The sequence below is a fragment of the Pantherophis guttatus genome, chromosome 1, assembly GCF_059756535.1.
Source record: "Pantherophis guttatus breed Tessera chromosome 1, ASM5975653v1, whole genome shotgun sequence".
NCBI classification, from domain to species: domain Eukaryota; kingdom Metazoa; phylum Chordata; class Lepidosauria; order Squamata; family Colubridae; genus Pantherophis; species Pantherophis guttatus.
The window spans coordinates 61,276,250-61,296,818 of NC_142063.1; the positions used below are offsets into that span (position 1 = coordinate 61,276,250).

A 20,569-nucleotide genomic window follows, 5' to 3' on the forward strand; every position below is an offset into this window, starting at 1 on the left:
AAGATCAAATAGCATGGCAGAGGCAAGAGCTTTTTGATGGATCTTATGCCCCCCCCCCAGGTTCTCCTTAAAAAATATTTGTGGTTATTGGTTAACTTTTCAAAGGGCGCCAATCTCTTTTCTAATTCATTCTACCTTGGATTTTGGGGATACACTCAGTGATACCTTGTTCAAGCGACTTTGAAATTCCATTTTTAATTTGAATGAGCTAAATAACTGAATGAAGGGTGTCTGCACTAACAAACTGTAGCTTGTTCCTGTTGTATTTATACTAAGACATCACTGACGTTGAGATCAACCCAAGTTTTAAAGGATTTCTCAGCTGCACTTGCAGTATTGCACTTGCAGTATTGCAAAGTGCTTTGTGAAGGTGTGTGCTAGACAAATGAGACACCAAGAATGGAATGTAGGAATACGTGGACTAGATCTCTTTTTTTGACAAAAGGCAGACTGGAACGCACGGAGAGCATCAACCAAAATTTAGCCCTGTCACTTTTAGGAAATCCGATTTGTTTCCAGCTTTTTTGAACCCGTTGGAAAAGAATAAACTCTGGTCCCAAACCATGATAGGGATGAATGCCTTTTGATAGAAAAAATGACTGCAGTCTTTTTCTCCAAGTCATGAGATCTAGAAACTTAGCTTTTGTTTTAAATGCAAATGGTCTTTATTTTTTAACAAGGGAATTTTTCCCTGCCTGCACCTGGAGTCTGAACATGTTTAAAAGGAGAATTCTTCAACCTCTACTCCAATTAACTAATTTTCCTTTCTAAACAGATGCCAAATTGTTGAAGGAGGCTCTCAGAATGCAAGGAATGAAAGGGAAGTGACTCTCTGCATATGTTCAAAGGCAGCATATTATTTAGTCCTCTAGTTTTAAAGAAATTTTAGCAAGGAAAACTGTTCATAAAACTCAAACGATTCATAAAACTATTCAAAGCCAGCTCTCTCCTCTCCTCTCCCCTCCTCTTCTCTCCTCTTCTCTCCTCCCCTCCCTCCTTTTTTTGACAATAACCTCTTTCCCCTTTCCTGATCTTTCTCCCCACTCCTTTCCTTGCATTCTCATATACCAAGTAGGACAGCAGGTTTTACAGGAAGGGCAGAAACCCCCCGCAAGGAGTTCCCTGGCATTCACCTTTCAAAGGTGGGTCTTCTTTTTGGGGGTGGGGGTGGGGGTGGGACAGGTCAAACAGAAGCGGGCTCTCACTGATCGTCTGCCTACCTGCTTCCAACTGACATGAGGGAGGCTTAAGAAAAGTGAGCCTCGGGCGGGAAGTGGGTGGGTGGGAATCTGCCATTTATCCCATTTCCTAGCCGCGGTGGAAATCAGCACGGGAAATGCTGCTGACTTTTTAAGCTTCGTTTGGTGCGGAGTTTTTAAACTCCTGACCCCTTCCGCTTCCAAAGTCCACCCAGAAGTCCTACAACAAACCCAGACCCAGTCCTCTCCTCCACCGGCAGGCCGACTCGGTTGGCTTTGAAAGGTTCTGTTGGGCGGAACCCCGACAACCCGGACCGTGCTTTGCCCCCCCCTCTCCCTCTCCCCCAAGCAGCTTCTAGCTTTCTGCGAGCGCAACTCTCCCCCACGCGTACATTTGGCTCCCAAGAGAACCTGCAATTAGGGACGTGTGGGAGGAATCTCTCTGTCCCCCTCCCCTTTCTCTTCTCTTGCTTTGCGCGAAGTGTTTTGGGACGGGGAGGAGTGGACGAAGGAAGGGGGGAAAATGCTGGCGAGCTACCCACTCCCACCCCCACCTTTACACCTACCCCTATCCCCACTCCCACCAACCAGGACTCCGAGCTTGGTCTCCAATTGACGGAGCTCGTTATCATGCTGGGCTCACTCGCAGCCGGGGCGGGTGGAGGAGAAGGAGGAGGAGGAGGAGGAGAAGGAGAAGGAGAAGAAAGAGAATGCGTGTGTGTGTGTGTGTGTGTGAGGCAAACGCGCCCGCCAGCCCACCCCAAACAAAGCCCACGCAGCTGTATTTGAGCTGGCCCCAGCTCTAGCAAAGACGTGCTGGTGTCTCGTTGGGCTGGCTGGCTGGCCGGTGCCTCTATTTCAGCGCTGAGGAGAGTTAGCGATCAGAGAGGGAAAGGAGAGGGGGGGGGGGGCTCGCCTCGAGGAAGACCCGGAGGGAGGAAGGAAAGGGGTGGGGGGGGGGAGAAAAGGTTTGGCTGCCACCCAACCCGGCTGAGCCCCGAGAGAGGGACGCTGGCTGTGAGAATAGGATGGTGGCTGGAGGGTTTGGCATACGCCGAATGTAACGGGGAGGGGGCTGAGACTCCGGAACGCACTTGGGCGAAGTTCCCGACACGAGTTAGGAAACAGAACGTGAAGACGGGATTTTTTTTGGGGGGGGGGTCCTCCTGAGCACCCAGAGATGCGCTCTTTCTTCCTGCCTGGACCCCTCCCGCTAACACGCACAGATGCACCGAATGACCTCCAGCTCCACTGGATCCCTGCCAGCTGAAGGGACCGCTAGTCAGCAGGGCTGCGAAAACAGCTCCCCCCACCCCAACTCTGCTCCGCGCTGTTTGCAGCCAAGGAGGCTCTTTTCCAAGCTCGGGGAGTCGAGGGGGGCGGGGGGGGGCTCTCGCTTCCCCCTGCTTTGTCGCTCGGGAGGTCGTTTCTGCTTGAACAGAGTCAGAGACCCAAGGCTCTGGGTCGCCCTCGAGAGCAACCCGTGTCCCGTCCTCTGAGCTTTCTTGTTTTTCTTTCCTTTAAAGGCAGAAAGAAAAAAAACTCGTTGATGTTGGGTGCTAGTTTGTGTATTTCCAAGCAACCTCCTTGTTCCAAAGGAACCAGGGCTGGATCTTTGTGTGGCCCAGCATCTCAGCTGGTTCATTTTTAGCTCACCAAAGTGAAAGCGGTAAAGGCAATTAAAGTGGATTTAATTATTGGCCTAACTCCAACAAGCAAAGGAAATTGTTGGTATGTGTGGTGCATGCATACACAAGGGACATCGCTAGCCAAACCTTGTACTGTACTGTGTAGCTGCAGTTGGTGCATGTTTAAGAAGATTGGGGGCATTTTTAGATAAGTGTGCTTTAGGTTTCATATTTTCTGAAGCTGATTATCTTCCTCTCTTTCCTCTTCACTGTTGGAAAGTTTGATGTGTTTGTGTTCCAAGGTACACGTTTTTGTTGGTAATATTCAGAAATAATCTCGCAATCCTTACAGATTCAAGGGACAATTATTTGTTATACAGATATCTCTATGTATGAAGTTATGCAGACCTATATACACAAAAGGAAAAAAAAAGAACAACTTCCAAAGTACATTTTGTAACAAAAAGCTGTTTGCTCAAAATGTTCAAAATTTCACTGATTGGAATGTTTTCGAAAGTACCTCTGCAGACTTAAGATGAACTCACAGATACTGTAACATCATATGTCAGTTTCTGTGAAGACCTATGTGTAACCACCAGGAACTTGCGAATATACAGTAACAATAAACCTTGGTTCACAGCTAAACTTAAGCAGCTACAAAGAGGCAGCCTACAGAAAAGGTGATAGAATGTTGTACAATCAGGTCAGAAACTTATTAACAACGGAGATCAGAGCAGCAAAAAGAAGCTACTCTGAAAAGCTAATGAATCAGTTCTCAAGAAATGAACCAGCAAACATGTTGGAAAACTCTTAAAAATATCACCGGTTATGGCAAACCTCCTGTTCAGGCTGAAGGAAATCAACAACTGGCAGATGACCTGAACATGTTTTACTGCAGGTTTGAAAGGAAACTACAGCCACCTATCTCCACAACCCCCATCTCAGACACACCAACAACAGCCAAACCTCCTACAACTGTCCCCATCCCATTAGTTTCACAACCCCTAGCGATCACAGAAAAGGAAGTGCAAGACCTATTTCACAGACAAAAGCCAGGAAAAACTCCAGGCCCAGACAACTCCTTCTTGCTTAAAAGTCTGTGCTGACCAATTGGCCCCCATCTTCACCCGTATCTTCAATAAATCGCTAGAGATGTGCTATGTTCCTTCTTGCTTCAAACGCTCTACTATCATCCCAGTGCCGAAGAAGCCCACCATCAAGAAACTGAATGACTACAGACAGTTGTTCTAACATCTGTCGTTATGAAAACCTTTGAAAGGCTAGTGCTGTCTCACCTGAAAACCATCACGGGTCCACTGTTAGACCACTTGCAATTTGCCTACTGAGCAAATAGATCAACAGATGATGCTGTTAATATGGCTCTGCACTACATCCTACAACATCTTGAATCTCCAATGATCTATGCAAGGGTCCTCTTTATAGACTTTAGTTCAGCATTCAACACCATCATTCCAGATATTTTTCTAACTAAGCTAAACCAGCTAATGGTAGCTGAACACACTTGTAAATGGATCATAAGCTTCCTAACAGACAGGAAGCAGCAGGTAAAGCTAAGCAGAATCACATCAGATACCTGTACAATTAGCACAGGGGCCCCACAAGACTGTGTGCTCTCTCCACTTCTTTTCTCTCTCTATACCAATGACTGCATCTCAAACGATCCATCTGTTAAACTACTGAACATTGCAGATGACACAATAGTGATTGGTCTCATTCGAGACAATGATGAATCTGTATACAGACGGGAGGTGGAACAACTAGCCTTATGGTGCGACCAGAACAATCTGGAACTGAACACACTCAAAACCGTAGAAATTGTGATGGACTTTAGGAGAAACCCTCCTATACTACCACCTCTTACAATACTAGACAACACAGTATCAACAGTAGAGACCTTCAAATTTCTAGGTTCTACCATATCTCACGACCTAAAATGGACACCCAATATCAAAAACATCATCAAAAAAGCACAACAAAGAATGTTCTTTCTCTTCTCTTCTCTTCTCTTCTCTTCTCTTCTCTTCTCTTCTCTTCTCTTCTCTTCTCTTCTCTTCTCTTCTCTTCTCTTCTATAAAGAAGATGTTTGGAGTAGTTCAGAATTTTTTTTCCTTTTCACTTGGACAGTAACGCTGAACAGTTACCTGAGTAATTATAAATCCATAGTACAGGAATTCAGACTGGGAGGCAAAAAGAAATGCAAGAGCTTAATAAAAGCAAGAATCTAGCCTTCTCTGTAGCCCTTGAAAAAAACTTTTGCTGGATTCCATGATTCTAGGAATCTGAGTGCTACACAATCTTCTTCTGGATTAGCTGTCTCCACCTCAATTCTAAATCCAAAGCAGAGCGTCATTTCCATTAGTATAGGATCAATTCCCTGGCCCGGGAATTGCCATGTCAGAGAGGGCCTTTCCCCTGTTAAATTTCAGGGTTCTGTCCTCATCAGCTAAGTCAGCAGAAACCTAAAGCAAAATGTATTTGGGAGTCTTCATTGCTGACCCCTGTCCTGCCTCTATATAGCTTTTGTTCTCAGTCTTCAAGATAACAAATTGAACAGTTTAGCTCCTATTGGGTGATGTAGAGTAACAGAATAACAGAGTTGAAAGGGACCTTCCAGTCAGAAGCCCTCCTAGTCAGAAGCTTAAGAGACAAACTTCTATTTTAACACCAGTGCAATTAAGGATGATTTAAGCCTGCACCATCACTTATAGACAGGAGACTGATAAAGGCCGAATTATGAGGCCATGGCAGAAAAAAAATGTTATCACAATATGTTTGTGCTGTGGTTAAGATAAACATGACCTTAAAAGACTTGAAAAACTGTGCCTTTAGGTCAGTGTTTCCTGCATTTTAGCAACTTTAAGACCTGTGACCTTCAACTCCCAGAATTCCCCAGCTAGCCATGTTTCATGCTTCCTCAGCTTACTCATGATGGCTGGGGAAATCTGGGAATTGAAGCCCACACATCTTAAAAGTTGCAAGGTTGAAGAAAACTTCTTTAGGCTGTTTTGGCCAAAGTATTTCCATGAAAGTGGGAAGATGAAGTTATAATAGTCCAGCTAAAGAAACCAAAAGAACCCCTTGCTTCTAAAGGAAGGAAAGAAGGAAGGGGGCAGGAAGGGTTAAATCAACATCCCTTACCAAGTGAGTTATGAAGCCAACTAAAAAGGTAATCCAAAAACCTGTGCATGCTTTCAAGTTCTCCATCTTTGTTTACCGTCAGAGAAGAAGATAAAGCAAACTAACCAATGGGAGGGGCAAGAGAAGAAGGGCTTGTATGGATGCCAGGAGATCTTGCAATTGGACTGCATGAGGCTCAACTGAGATGATATTTTCCAAAAGGGCTCTAGTAAGGTCTTATAATGACCTCAAGCTACAGTTCCATTGTCTTTAGGCTGGGGGGTGGGTGGGTGGAGAATGAAGAAGTAAACAAAGCATTGGCCCCACCCCTGATTATTACAAATATGATGTGGAAGCCGAATTGAAAAGCTGTGGTCGGCTGAGATCCTGAACAAATCAATTCCAGGGAGTTTGTATGCCATTTCTTGTCCTCAAAGTGGGACCTGAACAAGCAAGTGACTTTGTGGCAAATTTGTGGCTCGAGGGCAAACTGGTAGCGGTTGCGGTGAAAGGTTCCACCCACCTGCCTGGATGCTTCTGCGCATACGCAGAAGTGTCATGCGCGCAAGTGTGCACATGCATGAGCAAACCAGAAGCAAACTAAATTGAAAACCACTACTGAACCAGACTACACAGTTTTTATGAGTCTTGCATGGGATATTGCTTCAAGGCTTATCAATTTCCAATCAGAGCTGACATTGGTTCCTCTATTTCCCTTGGCCCAAGTCTCTCATCTAGAAGGGCAAAGAAGTTTTCTGACAGTCTGCTCCTGGGCACCTGATTCCAACAAGCACCCGGTCCAGGGAGTTTGAGGTCCTTCACCGCCCCACGTTCTTTTCTTTGTGCTAGTTAGTTCTAAACTTTGATGTCAATTCCAAAAGAGCCAGGAATTGAAACTGAAATCCAAAAGAGTCGGAGATGGAAACTGATCACAGTCTTGAATGAGAGATGCGACCAACAACTGTGTCTGCAACAACATTTGATGGCTAATACCTTAATAACAGTGATTTGCTGTCTTGTTTTCATGGTTGTTGAACTTCTTTCATTGCTTTAAATCACATCACCGTTTTGTTTTTTCCTCTTTAAAAAACAGAAGTCAGAAAATGATTATGGTGAAGGCGTCCCCAGTGGCCTCATATGCCAAAATGGACCAAATTATTTTTTTAAAAAAATAAATATTCTTTGAATACCATTTTCTAGGACTGAACAACCTTGGAGGGCAGTTGCTGTTTTGCCCATTCTTTATAAACGTATCAGAAGCATCTGGCTTCCTGAATTGGACTACGTGGCTCCTTGGACTGATTTATTCTTTACTGTCTCATTGGCCATATGTTTGGAGTCAGTATCCCTCTTGCTGGAGGCAAACAATGTGGCAGGCCGATTGACTTCATGCCAAGCTTGCTAATTTTCAACAGCAGCTGGCCGGTCATTCCTGTCCACAGAACATTGGACTTTAAGCCAGCAAGGCTATTCTTATGGTTGGATGCTACAGCTCCTCATCCTGTTTCATCTTTAAAACATTTCCAGCTCTTTCTTAAGCATGCTTTCCTAGGCCTTTACTTCTCTCTACTTGAGACCTAGACAAAAGCCTCACTGGCTTCCTTCTACCTACCAAATGACAACTGCAAGATTTAAATCCATTTTGCCAGCTTGCCTGGTCAGCTTCTTTCATTTCAGCCTTATAATAAACCTGGGAGGGAGGTTGGACTGAGAGAAAGGAGCCTCAACAATGAGTTCTATGGCTGAGAATGGGCTAGAACCTGGGTTTTCCACATGCTAGTTCAACATCAACTACTTCACCATTCCAGCTTTAAGTTTTATACGGGGATCATACTTTGCAAGTCCAATCGATTAACATCAAGAGAGCTTACATTCACATAATAATGGATCCAATCATTGTATTTTCTTCTTTATTTATTAGATTTTTATCCCATCTTTATTACTTTATAAGTAGCTCAAAAGACAGAAAACATACATAATATTCAGGGGTGAAATCCAGCAGGTCCTGGAGAAATGGTAGCGGAAATTTTGAGTAGTTCAGAGAACCGGCAAATACCACCTCTGGCTGCCCCCAGAGTGGGGTGGAAATGGAGATTTTGCAATATCCTTCCCCCAGGAGTAGGGAGGGAATGGAGATTTTGCAGTATCCTTCCCCTGGAGTGGGGTGGGAATGGAGATTTTGCAGTATCCTTCCCCTGCCACGCCCACCACGCCATGCCCACCAAGCCACACCACGCCCACCAAGCTATGCCCACAGAACCGGTAATAAAAAAATTTGGATTTCACCACTGATAATATTCCTTTCTCTTCCTGTTTTCTCTACAAGAAACAACCCTCAGGTTGTTGGGGTCAGGATGAGAGAGAAAGAGATTGGCCCAATAGTAAATGTCTGAGTCCCTAGGTTAGAAGGCTGAAGGTCTCTATTAGAAGACTTCTGGCCCATTATACACTAAGCCCATCCCCTGGGTTTTTTTTTTTGGGGGGGGGGTGTTTCTTGCTAGTTCTTACTGCCATGACCTGTCTTCCAGGAGTACTTCACCTGTATGTAGGAGAAGTAGGACCTTGATAATCTGTATTGCCTTTCTAAAAGGGACGCGGTGGCTCAGTGACTAAGATGCTGAGCTTGTCGAACGAAAGGTTGGCAGTTCAGCAGTTCGAATCCCTAGTGCCACGTAACTTACTTGTCCTAGCTTCTGCCAACCTAGCAGTTCGAAAGCATGTAAAAAATGCAAGTAGAAAAATAGGGACCACCTTTGGTGGGAAGGTAACAGCGTTCCGTGCGCCTTTGGCATTTACTCATGAAGGCCACATGACCACGGAGACGTCTTTGGACAGCACTAGGTCTTCGGCTTTGAAACGGAGATGAGCATCACTCCCTAGAGTCGGGAACGACTAGCACAAATGTACGAGGGGAACCTTTATTGCCTTTCTGGTGATAAAAATATGCAAAAAGTAATGGAAATAATTTAAAATAGTGCCTCTTCCTGTCTACATAGCAGGGAGGATTCAACTTTTCCTTCTTTAGAATATAAACTCAAAAGAGGAGTTAAGAGGAGTTTAGCTATCAGGAGCCTAGATAGCTCAACAGACTAAAAGCCTGTTATTAACATTCAGCTGTCTGCAATTATTGCATGTTCGAATCTCCCCAGGCTCAAGGTTGACTCAGCCTTCCATCCTTTCTAAGGTAGGTAAATTGAGGACCCAGTTGTGGGGGCAATAAGCTGACTTTGTATAAAATATACAAAAGTATGAAGGCTATTGCTTAACACATTGTAAGCCACCCTGAGTCTCTGGAGAAGAGCGGCATATAAATCTAATTAAAAAAAAAAAGAGAAAGATTTAAAAAAAATACATTTTACTTTAAAAAAAAAAGATGGAATGTCTCCCCCTCCTTTAAAAAAAAAAATTAAATATTAAAATACAAACATCAAGTATTGGAGAAAATAAAATTGGAGCTGCCCAGAGGATGAAGTAGGCCACTGCTGGGCTTTAGGGTTTAGTGACAATGATCTATAGGAGAAATGTTATGATATTTCAATAACTGTAGCTGACATCTTCAAAAGATAAAGGGGTCTGTTCTGCTGACCACTAGCAAGCAGGGACAGATTGGCTTCCTGTCTTTATAGCCAGGCTTCTTAACATCTTATTGGCCTTTAGCCAACATGCTGGTGAGGGTTAGTCTTGAAGTTTTGGGTTGTTTTTTTTTTTTTAAACTCATATTGTTCCATAAAAAAATATTTTTTTTATCTTGGGAAATTGTTAGCTAGACCATGGTCATAATTTTCTCTTAAAAGTAAATGTAAAAGAATATAATGCACTGGACAAAAAGCAAGATGGTGCTGGACTCCTACAAATAGAGCAGCTCCTACCAGAATCTCAGAAGAGAAGTATTAGAAACTGCAAGGAGATTCTAGATAATATGGGCAAGCTAATACTTAGTGACTACCAAAGGCTCTGCCCTTGAGGAATCAAGGCTTCAGCATATCTTAGTGACTTTGTCACCAAAATGCTATGCCAATTGATCACAGAATAGGTCATGGGTTATTATGGGATATTTACCTGTGCAGTGCCAAAATGTTTGATATGGAGTGAAGATCATGGAATTGAATGAAATAGGATGGATAACCTGGGGGATTCCAGGTGTGTGTGTGTGTGTGTGTATGTGTGTATGTGTGTGTGTTTATATATGTATGTATGTTCTGGGATTATAACAATTAGAAATTGGCAATAACAAGAGAGATGCCAGTCGTGAAACTCTGTTTAATAATAATACTGGCATTCCAAAGCTTTATTTCCATGCATTATACTCTTCTTTTTTTTTTTTTTTTAGAAAACTGGAACACTAATTTCATAAACTAATCATGCAGATGAACTGATAATAATGGGAGAAAGAATAGCTTAATCAAATGCAAATGGATTCCAGTGATGCTTAGGCAGAACAAGGGAAATCCATCATATACGTAGTCAAGATGAACTTATATCTCATTGATTTCAGTGGACTACTCTGGCCATAACTAAATATAGATCTAGCTTAGTGTTGATCAAATTATTTTCAAATTATTTTTCTTCATTACTCCTGGATGTCCTATAGGATAAAGGAAAGCTATATCCTTTAATATCTAGGTTTCTGTATACATCGGTCTATATTTGTATCTGTATCATCTCTCATGAAACAGGTTGGGATTAAGATACAGGAAATGGCTATATTCTGTTTCCACACTTTTCATGATAGAAATTTTGTTGTCTTTCTCAGGGCTTTGGTTTGGATGGTACAGTCCAATTTCTCCACCTTTCTGTTTCCTGAAGCATTGTGGCAAGGTCAGTCCGATTGATGGGAGTTTCATCCTTTTTTTTTTTTAACAAAGCATGTGCAGAATGCATATACAACATGTTCTACACACAAAGCTTGGCTTCTGTGTTTAAAAGGCTTTTCTATTGCTTTAATGGAGGGCTTCATTCAAAACTTTAGCAAAGAAACATACTCCTGAAAGATATTGCTGTGTTCCATGTCCATGTACCTCGTTTTCCTGAAAATAAGACCCTGTCTTATATTTTTTTGAACCCTGAAATAAGCGCTTGGCCTTATTGCCATGCACTCAAAAGCCCGACTGGGCTTATTATCAGGGGATGACTTGTTTTGGGAGAAACAGGGTACATAGCAGCTTTGTCCCAGGCCTTTCACAATGTAATCCTCAACCATATCCTTAGTTTTTCAGCTCTGCAATTCAATGGCAGTGGATTACTTGGACAGGAGAAACAAACTATTAAAATAGCACTTGAATCTATCTTATTTGGCAATGAAGCTGCAATTGTTTTGTTTCAAGGTCAGTCAAAGGTAGCATTTTTAAGGGCTTTTCCTCGCTGCCTCCTTAAGCTACCAGACACCTATGTTTACACCTGCTGTAATGAAGCCAGCTTGAGAAGTCCATTTTCAGATTTCTGATTTGATCAGGGGAATGGCCCAGTGTTCTATCTCAGATATGCTTAATATGATCCTTGATGATGAGTTCACAGGATTTCCAGGCCAGGAAAGCCAGCACCAATTCAGGGACGTCTATAGGAAATACACAGGGTCAAAATAAAGGGTTAAGATGGCAGCCAGGATCAGTGGTGGGTTTCACTTACCTTTGCTACTGGTTTGCTCGCACGTGTACGCTAACTTTGCTCACGCGCATGCCGCTTCTGTGCATGCGCAGAGCGTATTTGATGACATCCAGGAGGGTGGGCGGAACCTCCCGCCGCTGCTACTACCAGTTTGCCTGAACTGGGATGAACCGGTAGCAACCCACCACTGGCCAGGATGGTGCAATTGAAGCACTGCCTGTTTTTTTTTAAGTGTGGATGCCCCTGCACCAATTGTTTTCTTTTGCATTGGCAGGCCTTTAAGAACATGTATATTTCAACTTATGTAACTCCCTCGCTGTTGGTCACTTTGTACCTGACAACTTCCTTTGGGATTCATCCCCAAGTAGATCAGTGAAAAGTCAAGACTAGACAATTTTATTATCTCTCGGTCTCTTGAACTAGAAGAAACAACTGGCAGATGTCTTCTCAACTTCGTCGGTGATAGAAAGAAGTCCATGATTCCACCACTGAAGGTGTTTTTTTTTTAAAGCTTCAATGGTTGAGGCAGAGTCCTGCTGAACAAAATAGCTGTGGAGGGCAGTTCCGAGTTACTAAAGCTGAGAGGCCAAACAGTGCATTCCAGCCATTTCAGTGGTGGGTTCCTCCTGGTTCGGTCTGGTTCGGCAGAGCCGGTAGCGGTGACAACCGAACCGGTTCTCCCCCCCGCCCTCCCCCCACCCCCCCACATTATTCTTATCTTTTATTTGGTCCCACCCCCAATCTATTGCTGCCTCCTGAGTCCCAGCTGATGACGAGAGGGAAAAAAAACTGTTTAAACTCTTGCTGCGGGGCTTCAAAGGGCCGTCCTACAGCTGATCAGTGTTAAAAGCAAACAAATGAGTCGGGTCGTAAGTGTGAGGACTGGTCGTAAGTGCGAGGACCTTCCAGAAATGACTCTGACCAGCTAGCCACGCCCACCTAGTCACATGACCTCCAAGCCACACCCACAAAATAAGCCACACCCACAGAACCGGTAGTAAAAAAATTAGAACCCACCCCTGAGCCATTTGGATGAATGGCTATAATGAAATAGAGCTACAGGTGCTTGTTCTGACAGAAGCCAGAAAACAGGACTTTTGATATCCAACAGGAAAAGATAGGAGAAAGTTGACTTTCCAGTGGATCCGGGACAATCAGAGAATGGATTATGGATGTTTGCTCTTGAGCAATAGCAAAAGTGAGCTGTAGTGAACCTGAAGAATCTGGCAAGATGGGTCAGTTCTGAGGCTGAATAAAAAGAGAGAAAAAAAGTTGAAGAGGAGCCTTTATTAAAACGGAATGAGAAATCTCTATTCTTATCTTTTAGCTTTGCCACACCTACACCCTCTTTTGGCCATCTCCATTTCTACCAGTAGTGGGTTCCACTTACCTTCACTACTGGTTTGGAACTGTGAGCACGTGTGGCACTTCTGCACATGTGCAGAACCTTCTGCACATGAGCAGAGCATCTGTGATGATGTCTGGGTGGGTGGGTGGAGCCGTCCACTGCTGCCACTACCTCTTCGCCCAAACCGGGGCGAACCAGTAGCAACCCACCACTGATTTTCACCTGTTAGAAGAAATATCCTTCTGGGTTCAGCTCCAAGTGGGGAAAAAGACACTGGAAACATGGAGACTGCTTGGAAAGATGGTTTAATGGTGGACAGGATCACATGGTTTGAGTTCCTGAACAGAAAAGGGGCGAGATACAGCGAGTCCCCTGGTTTTATGCTCTCTCTGACTTTGAACTTCCTGGGGCCCTGAAGGAGTATCCGGATTGATTGTCAGACTCCCAGGGGATGGGGGTTTTAGCTAGCCTTGCTGGCTGATGTAATCTTCCCAGATGCCATGTGGTGAGTTTCTGTCCTAGATGGGTCCCATTGTGTTAGTTTCTGTTGCTATTGTGTTACAGATGATGGTCCATTGACAAAGATTGAGTTTCTGCCTCTGGCCCATTGACAAAAGTGGGGAGGCAGGAAGGTGGGAGCTGCTTTGTCTTTAAAACATGCTTCTCCATTTCTCATGCAGGGAAACATAATATTCTGCCTTTTTAATATTTCCTAAAATATTTCATTCTTTCAAGAAAGGGGTGGGTGCTAACTTCCTACAATCCACTTCCTACACACCCTTGTCCCAAACATGTGCAGCTCTTAGGATATTTCATAGGTTTCATCTGTGGCTCTCAAGGAAGAGCACTTTGCACATTCTTGCTTTTCTCCTCTTATTCCTGATCATAATCTCCCCCTCCCCCACTCTTGAAGAACAGAATAAAAGTCTCTGGGAAGCATAGAGGGGCATGAAGTGGTTCTTTTGTTTTTGCTATTTCTGTCCTGCCTACGGCAGAATACTGACACACAATGGGAAGAAATGCTGAGAACCAACTTTGCTATATAAATTAATATCTTTATTGTTAGGCATCGTGACTCATGATGAACCATAAACAAAAAGCTAACAAGTGTTACCTATTTATGATGATCCCTAAACTTTGAGCTATTGAACTTTGAGATGTAGCCTCACTTCCTTATTTCTATGGGTTGGGGCTCTTAAACCCAGCCTGAGGATAGCATTCATTTGCATCCTGTTTTTCACTAAAGAAAGCATTTTGAAAGACGAAAATCTGATCCTCAGAATTTAGTTGTAATCTAAGAGCAATTATTTATACTTTACAGTTTGTTTTTCCATCACAAACAAGGGTCAATCAACATTTCAAAATATCTCACAACTGTACTCATTTTAATTTGAATGTATCCCTCTAACATTTGTGTGACTGTCCAAGAAAATCTGCGCCAGATAATAACAGGAATAAATTGTCCAAAGAATAGCAATTTCTTTAATCAAGGGAACATGATGATTAAATCAAAAGCTTTAGACAGGTCTTTTGATATCATCAATGTTCTTTTGTCTACTAATAATGACATATCGTTGATGAATTTTAAAAAGGCATTTACCATGGTGCACAATGTCTAAATCTAGATTGGAAAAAGGTCAGAACTGTATTTTTTGCAATTAAACCCATTAACTGTAGCGTAGATAGATTTTTCAAGTGATTTGGATTAAAATATATTAGTGGAATGTGAAAATACCTACCAAGAAAGATGCTATTTTTCAAAATAGAGAAATACAAGGACTCGGCAATTTTACCATAACCCCCCATTCTGAGTCTGTAATATTATAAGTGGAATAATCATAGCATAAATGAAATCATAAAAAGCAAAATAAGGTCATTCCATTCTACCTGCTTTTTTGAGTTATAGTTATAAAGGACAGCAATGGGCTCAGCTGAAGAAGCTGGACAGGAATGGTATATTTCTCATAGCTCTTCAAAGGAACATTGTGTCAGGGTTCCAAGTAACACCCCCAACTAAAGAAGACTCCGAGGCTTGAGTTTCCTCAAAGTTCCTTTTTATTGAAGACATCATATTGGCCCATCTGAGAAAACCTAAATCTGAAAGTTTCCAGGTTTTCTCCACCCAAGTGAAAGGTCAAGTCCCTGCTCAGCACCCACATGTCCAATCATGGTCCAATCATCCAAACTGAAGACACCTCCCAGGCATCCGACTCCAGGTACCAGGGCAAGGCATCCCTGACTCTCTGAGAAAGGAATGTTATTTTGACTACATATCACCCATAGTTTATGCAATCCTCCCTCCCATTTTCCCACAGAAGAAAATGTGGCAGGCCTGAAGGCCCAAATGCATCCTTTAAAAAAAACAAAAAAAAAACAATTTTGTTTAAAAGATATTTGGCTTTGCAACTGCAATTTACTTCATCAGATGTATAAAGTGGCTAAAGTGATGTGGGATTTGAACTGAGGTGGAGGGAGGGGAAAGGGAGGGGAAGACAGATTGGTTATGCAGGAGCAGATGACATATGAGACAGATTACCAGTACCTTCTCAATTAAGTGCTATACTCTGTTAAAAAGCTATTTGCATATTGAGACCTTCCAAGATTGCCTGAAACCTTTTGATTTATACTAGTTCAGTAACCTCTTATTCTGTGGTGAAGTTTAAGGTCCGTTGTTCCAAAATAGTTACTTTGAGGTCTGCCCTGGAGCATCTTGGGAAGTTTAAATATTCTCATACTTGGTCCATGTTTGAATCCTAATGTCAGATTTATGTCCATTAATTCTTTTGTGCAAAGTTTGTCCTATTTGACTTCTTGACCTCAAAGTGACTGTTTTGGAAAAGGAATGGAGAGACTCAAGAGGAGGAAGGGAATGAGAAAACGGGGAAGGGAGTAAAGTAGAGGCTATGGCTGGTGAGACAGAGTGGCTCAGCTAGAGAAGGACATTATATAAAGACATGTTAACAACTTCCTAAGGACATCAAATACAGTAATTCATTAAGCAAATGTTTTTTGGAAAGGTGGGAGGAAGAGTCTTAGAACTTTAAACTAGCTGGGTAGCAAGTCCTCGACTTACAACAGTTCATTTAGTGAACTGTTACAATAACACTGAAAAAAGTGACTTTTAATCGTTTTTCACACTTACGACCATTGCAGCACCCCCCTGATCATGTGATCAAAATTCAGATGCTTGACAACTGACTCATATTTATGACGGTTGCAGTGTCCCAAGGTCATGTGATCACATTTTGCACCCTTCTGACAAGCAGATCAATGGGAAAGCTGGATTCAGTTAACAATCAGTTACTAACTTAATCACTGCAGTGACTCATTTAACAACTCAAATCTACCCAGGCTCAAGGTTGACTCAGCCTTCCATCCTTTCTAAGGTAGGTAAATTGAGGACCCAGTTTGTGGGGGCAATAAGCTGACTTTGTATAAATATACAAAAGTATGAAGGCTATTGCTTAACGCATTGTAAGCCGCCCTGAGTCTCTGGAGAAGGGCGGCATATAAATCAAATTAAAAAAACAACAACAAACAACTGTGGCAAGAAATGTCGTAAAGTGGGGCAAAACTTACTTAACAAATGCCTCACTTAGAAACAGAACATTTGGGCTCCATTGTCTAAACTCTCTGCATTGTTATGGGCAATCAGTTACAGTGTTTGAGGCTTCCTTCTTGTTGGCAATAAAGATTCTAATCCAGCCAAATTATGACTTCAGGGATGAATTAAAGTTAATGTCTGGAGACCTGCCAAGCTTGAGTGTGAATCCTGATGCACTGTAATGGTTCTTCTGCAGAACAGAAGGGGTCTACCTGGCTCTAAATCGAGTTCAGTGGAATAAGTGCTGAAAATGATATCATTGACATCTGTCATCTTTTTCTTTTTATGGCCAAGAATAAACAGTAGCATCATTTGGGATAAATGATCTGCAGGACTCAATTAAATCAGTCTTACCATAGCAGCAATCACAAGAAAGAATTTTACTTAGTTAACTATCACCCCCAAATTTGAGATATCACCGCATGTTGATGTATCTTCTTAAGAATGGAATACTGGAGACATGTTGGACATATTTAAGTAGGCTGATGTTTATTTTTAAAGCAAAGCCCAGTCTGAGAACTTCTTTTAAACTGTAATACATAATGAAAATGACCTTGAAGGACAGATAAAAGGTCCATTAGCAAAGCAACCAGATCAAGTGCTTTACAAAGACACCTCAAATAGCTTCTCCCCACACCCCCACCTTGCAAATCTTACAAAGAGAAAAGAGGGAGTAAACATACTATAATCAGACTTGCAGGTTTCTGCGACTATAGCTGTTCTAAAAACAGCTTTAGATCAGCATGGTGTTTGTTTCTTGGTCTAGTCTACCTGATAGGACTGAAACAGACTCACTACACCAGTGGTGTCAAACTGGCGGCCCATAGGCCAGATGTGTCACGCGCAGGCCATGCCCATCTCAGCTCCATGAAGGGAAAAACGTCACGATACATCACATGACTGCAACGTGATGCCGCAAGTTTGACACCCGTGCACCACACTAATCCAACAAATGATTCTTTTCTAACAACTGTTATATATAGTATGAGACACAAGAAATAATGAAGCATACTTATGCTAAGTCTTTACTTGTGGAGGCTCTGCAAGTAGAAAAGACTCATAATAACTAGTCAAGCAGCTACTGAAACTATAAAATTGAATCTGCAATAATTAAATCATAATGGATCTGAAAATTCAATCTAAGTCATGAAGACTGGCAGATGATTTAATCTACCATGAAAGACCAGCAAATTGCTAATTATTTAGTCTACCATTACTATGCCAGGGCAGGGAAGATGTGCTTGTAGGAGGATTGCAAAAACCTACTAGATTGGAAGAGAATAAAAATGAACCCTCATTTGAAAAAAAGGAAAGGAGAATGTACTAAAAAATTAAACACCTATGAGCTTGATATCTGTGCTTGGCAAGATCTTTAAACAGATTATCAAGTAGCATTTTTGTGAGTGCTTGCATAGGGAAAATACAATAAAGAAGAGGCAACAAATTATACAGCAGACTATCCATATTTTCTTCTCTTATAGTTTAATAATTCAGGTGAATGCTGTAGATACAACACTCAGATCCAGGTACACTGTAGCTGGACACTGTACATTGTACCTGGATCTGAGTGCCTTATGGGAAGACAGTGGTGCTAGAGAAGAAATAGTATTTTCTCCATTTATATCATGGATTAGACTTTAATATGGATTCAACACAGTGTTCATTTTGAGTTACCTCTTTTCACAATTTTACTCTGGGGTGTTATTCAACCCAATTCACATGGTAGGGAGATTTTTTTTTGTCTGGGCAATTTGGGCATAGAGTAAATTGATCTGAACTTTAATAAATTACATTTCTCCACAGAAAACAATCCTAAGACCAGTGGTGGAATCCAAGTTTTTTTACTACGGGTTCTGTGGGCATGGCTTGGTGGGCATGGTGTGGCTTGGTGGGCGTGGCAGAGGAAGGATACTGCAAAATCTCCATTCCCTCCCAATTCCAGGGAAAGGATACTCCAAAATCCCATTCCTTCCCCACTCCTGGGGGAAGGAAATTGCAAAATCTCCATACCCACCCCACTCTGGGGCCAGCCAGAGGTGGCATTTGCCGGTTCTTCAAACTATTCAAAATTTCCACTACCAGTTCTCCGAACTGCTCAAAATTTCTGCTACCAATTCTCTGGACTGCTCAAAATTTCTGCTACCAGTTCTCCTGAACCCGTCAGAACCTGCTGGATTTCACCCCTGTCTAAGACCATTAGCAAACCACTTGGTTCCATCTGTCTCAGGAGAGGGACCATTCCATCTGGTCTTTCACTTGTCTGATCAGGTCTATAGTTTAGTGGATGATGGTTGCTTACAGGATTCTTACAGCTCTTGTGAGAAATGTGGAATCAGTTCTTCTGAGGTCAAATTCAGCTAGGTAACTAATATCCAGTTATTGTAATGTCTATGTTCTGAGCATACCTTTGTGTCAATCCCACTAAGTAGACCAGACCAGGAAATCAACATCACAGGAAAGCTAAAACTACTATTATTGAGACTGGCTGTAATAACAGAATCTTGCAAGACTGATTGTGCAGAATCACCTCCTCCTTCTCATAGTTCTGTGAATTAGGGAGGTGAATTAGGTCTGAGTTGCTTCTGAATAATCTCATTGCTGTGAACTTGAAAGATATTTCAGCCTTTTCCTCTAAGTTACAGTTCTTGGATATTTCTATCAAAGTCATCTTCCTTACTTTTTACAGTCTCAGATAATAATCTAAATTTAAAATAGCTTTATTACTCTCTAGTGAGTGTGAATGTGGCTGGGAATGGCTTCGGAAAGCAAGCTAAAGACTTATTAAAATACAAGAGAAAATCTCGTTCTCCTCCTTCTCCTTCTCTCCAGAATTTAATATAAAAAACAGCATTTATGGTAGGTTAAAAAAACAGCATTTATGGTAGGTTATGTAAATCTTTGAAGAGAACACAGACAGAGCTCAGAGAAAAGTAAGGGCTCCAGAAAAAGTCACAGGGCAAAGTGAGTGGCAGAGACAGAAACTTGTATTATGTTAGGCTAGTGAATTTAAAAGCAAGTAGCAGAGCTGAATAAGAAATACTATGAAAAAGTGTCAACTCTAGAAAAATGACATCAATAAAAAAGTAAAAACAACAACAACCCTCAAGTACTTCTGTAAGTCAGAGATGAAAGAGAGAGAGAGAGAGAGAGAGAGATGAAAATGAATCCCAGAATGTAACACCAGAATTGAAAGAAATCTTGAAGATCATCCAGTCTAATGTCTGCCCTGTGCAGAAATTGCTACTACAGCATCTTTGAGAAAAAGCCGCCCATACTTTATTTAAACATCTCCTCTACAGGAATCAAACATTTTCAGGCCTTAATCTTGGGAGAATGGATGAGGGAAATCTCTCACTTTCATGTGAAAGATATTGTTTTTGGAAGTCCCCTTCAGGATCAATAATTGCATACTTGCAAGTAAGTAATCCTTTTGAAGCAAACAAATAAGGTTTGGGTAAGGAATCAGGATTGAGAATTGTAGGAAAGTATTGCAATGGTGTTCTCATATATTATGGTCCAAATCCTGTTCCTCTATTGACAATTAGCAACAGAGTTGTCAACACCTGGAATGCTTCATTGTTACAGCCTCAAACCCTCACAGCTTCAAGCTTAAACTGTTTACCGTGGACCTCACCCCATTCCTAAGAGGTCCGTAAAGGGGGGAGTGCATAAGCGCACCAGGTGCCTGTTGTCCCTGTCTTACTGTCCCCATTTATCTGTATTTACTTCCTTTGTTCATGTTTATGTTCACACTTATACTTGCTACCTTGTACCTGTTTGACAAATACTAAAAATAAATAAGTAAAATAAATTCAAAAGGACGAAACTGGAGCCTGATTGGAATTATGCAAATGAGGTTAAAACTACACTGACTCTCAGACAGCACCTGTGTGTAGAGAGCCATGGCGATATCCAGAAGCTGTTAAGGCAATAGTAGTTGTAGAAGCATGTGTTGAACCCAGGGAGGCCAGGAAAGTTTAGAAAAAGGTTCAGGCAAGCTCCCCTTTGACTCTATAGGGAAATGTTTCTCAATCTTGAAAACTTTAAG

The 20,569-nt window shown here is 42.1% G+C and overlaps 1 long non-coding RNA gene across 3 annotated transcripts in view; it reads left to right on the forward strand.

The window, feature by feature from the left end:
• Positions 1 to 20,569, forward strand: part of LOC117665736 (uncharacterized) — a 49,639-nt gene that overhangs the window by 14,646 nt on the left and 14,424 nt on the right. For 2 of the 3 annotated variants that reach the window (XR_009621401.2, XR_009621402.1), the window contains exon 2: positions 10,719 to 10,783. The exons of the other annotated variant lie outside the window; for it this stretch is intronic. This is a non-coding gene — a long non-coding RNA (uncharacterized LOC117665736). The remainder of the gene's footprint in view (positions 1 to 10,718; positions 10,784 to 20,569) is intronic. 3 annotated transcript variants of the gene reach the window in all.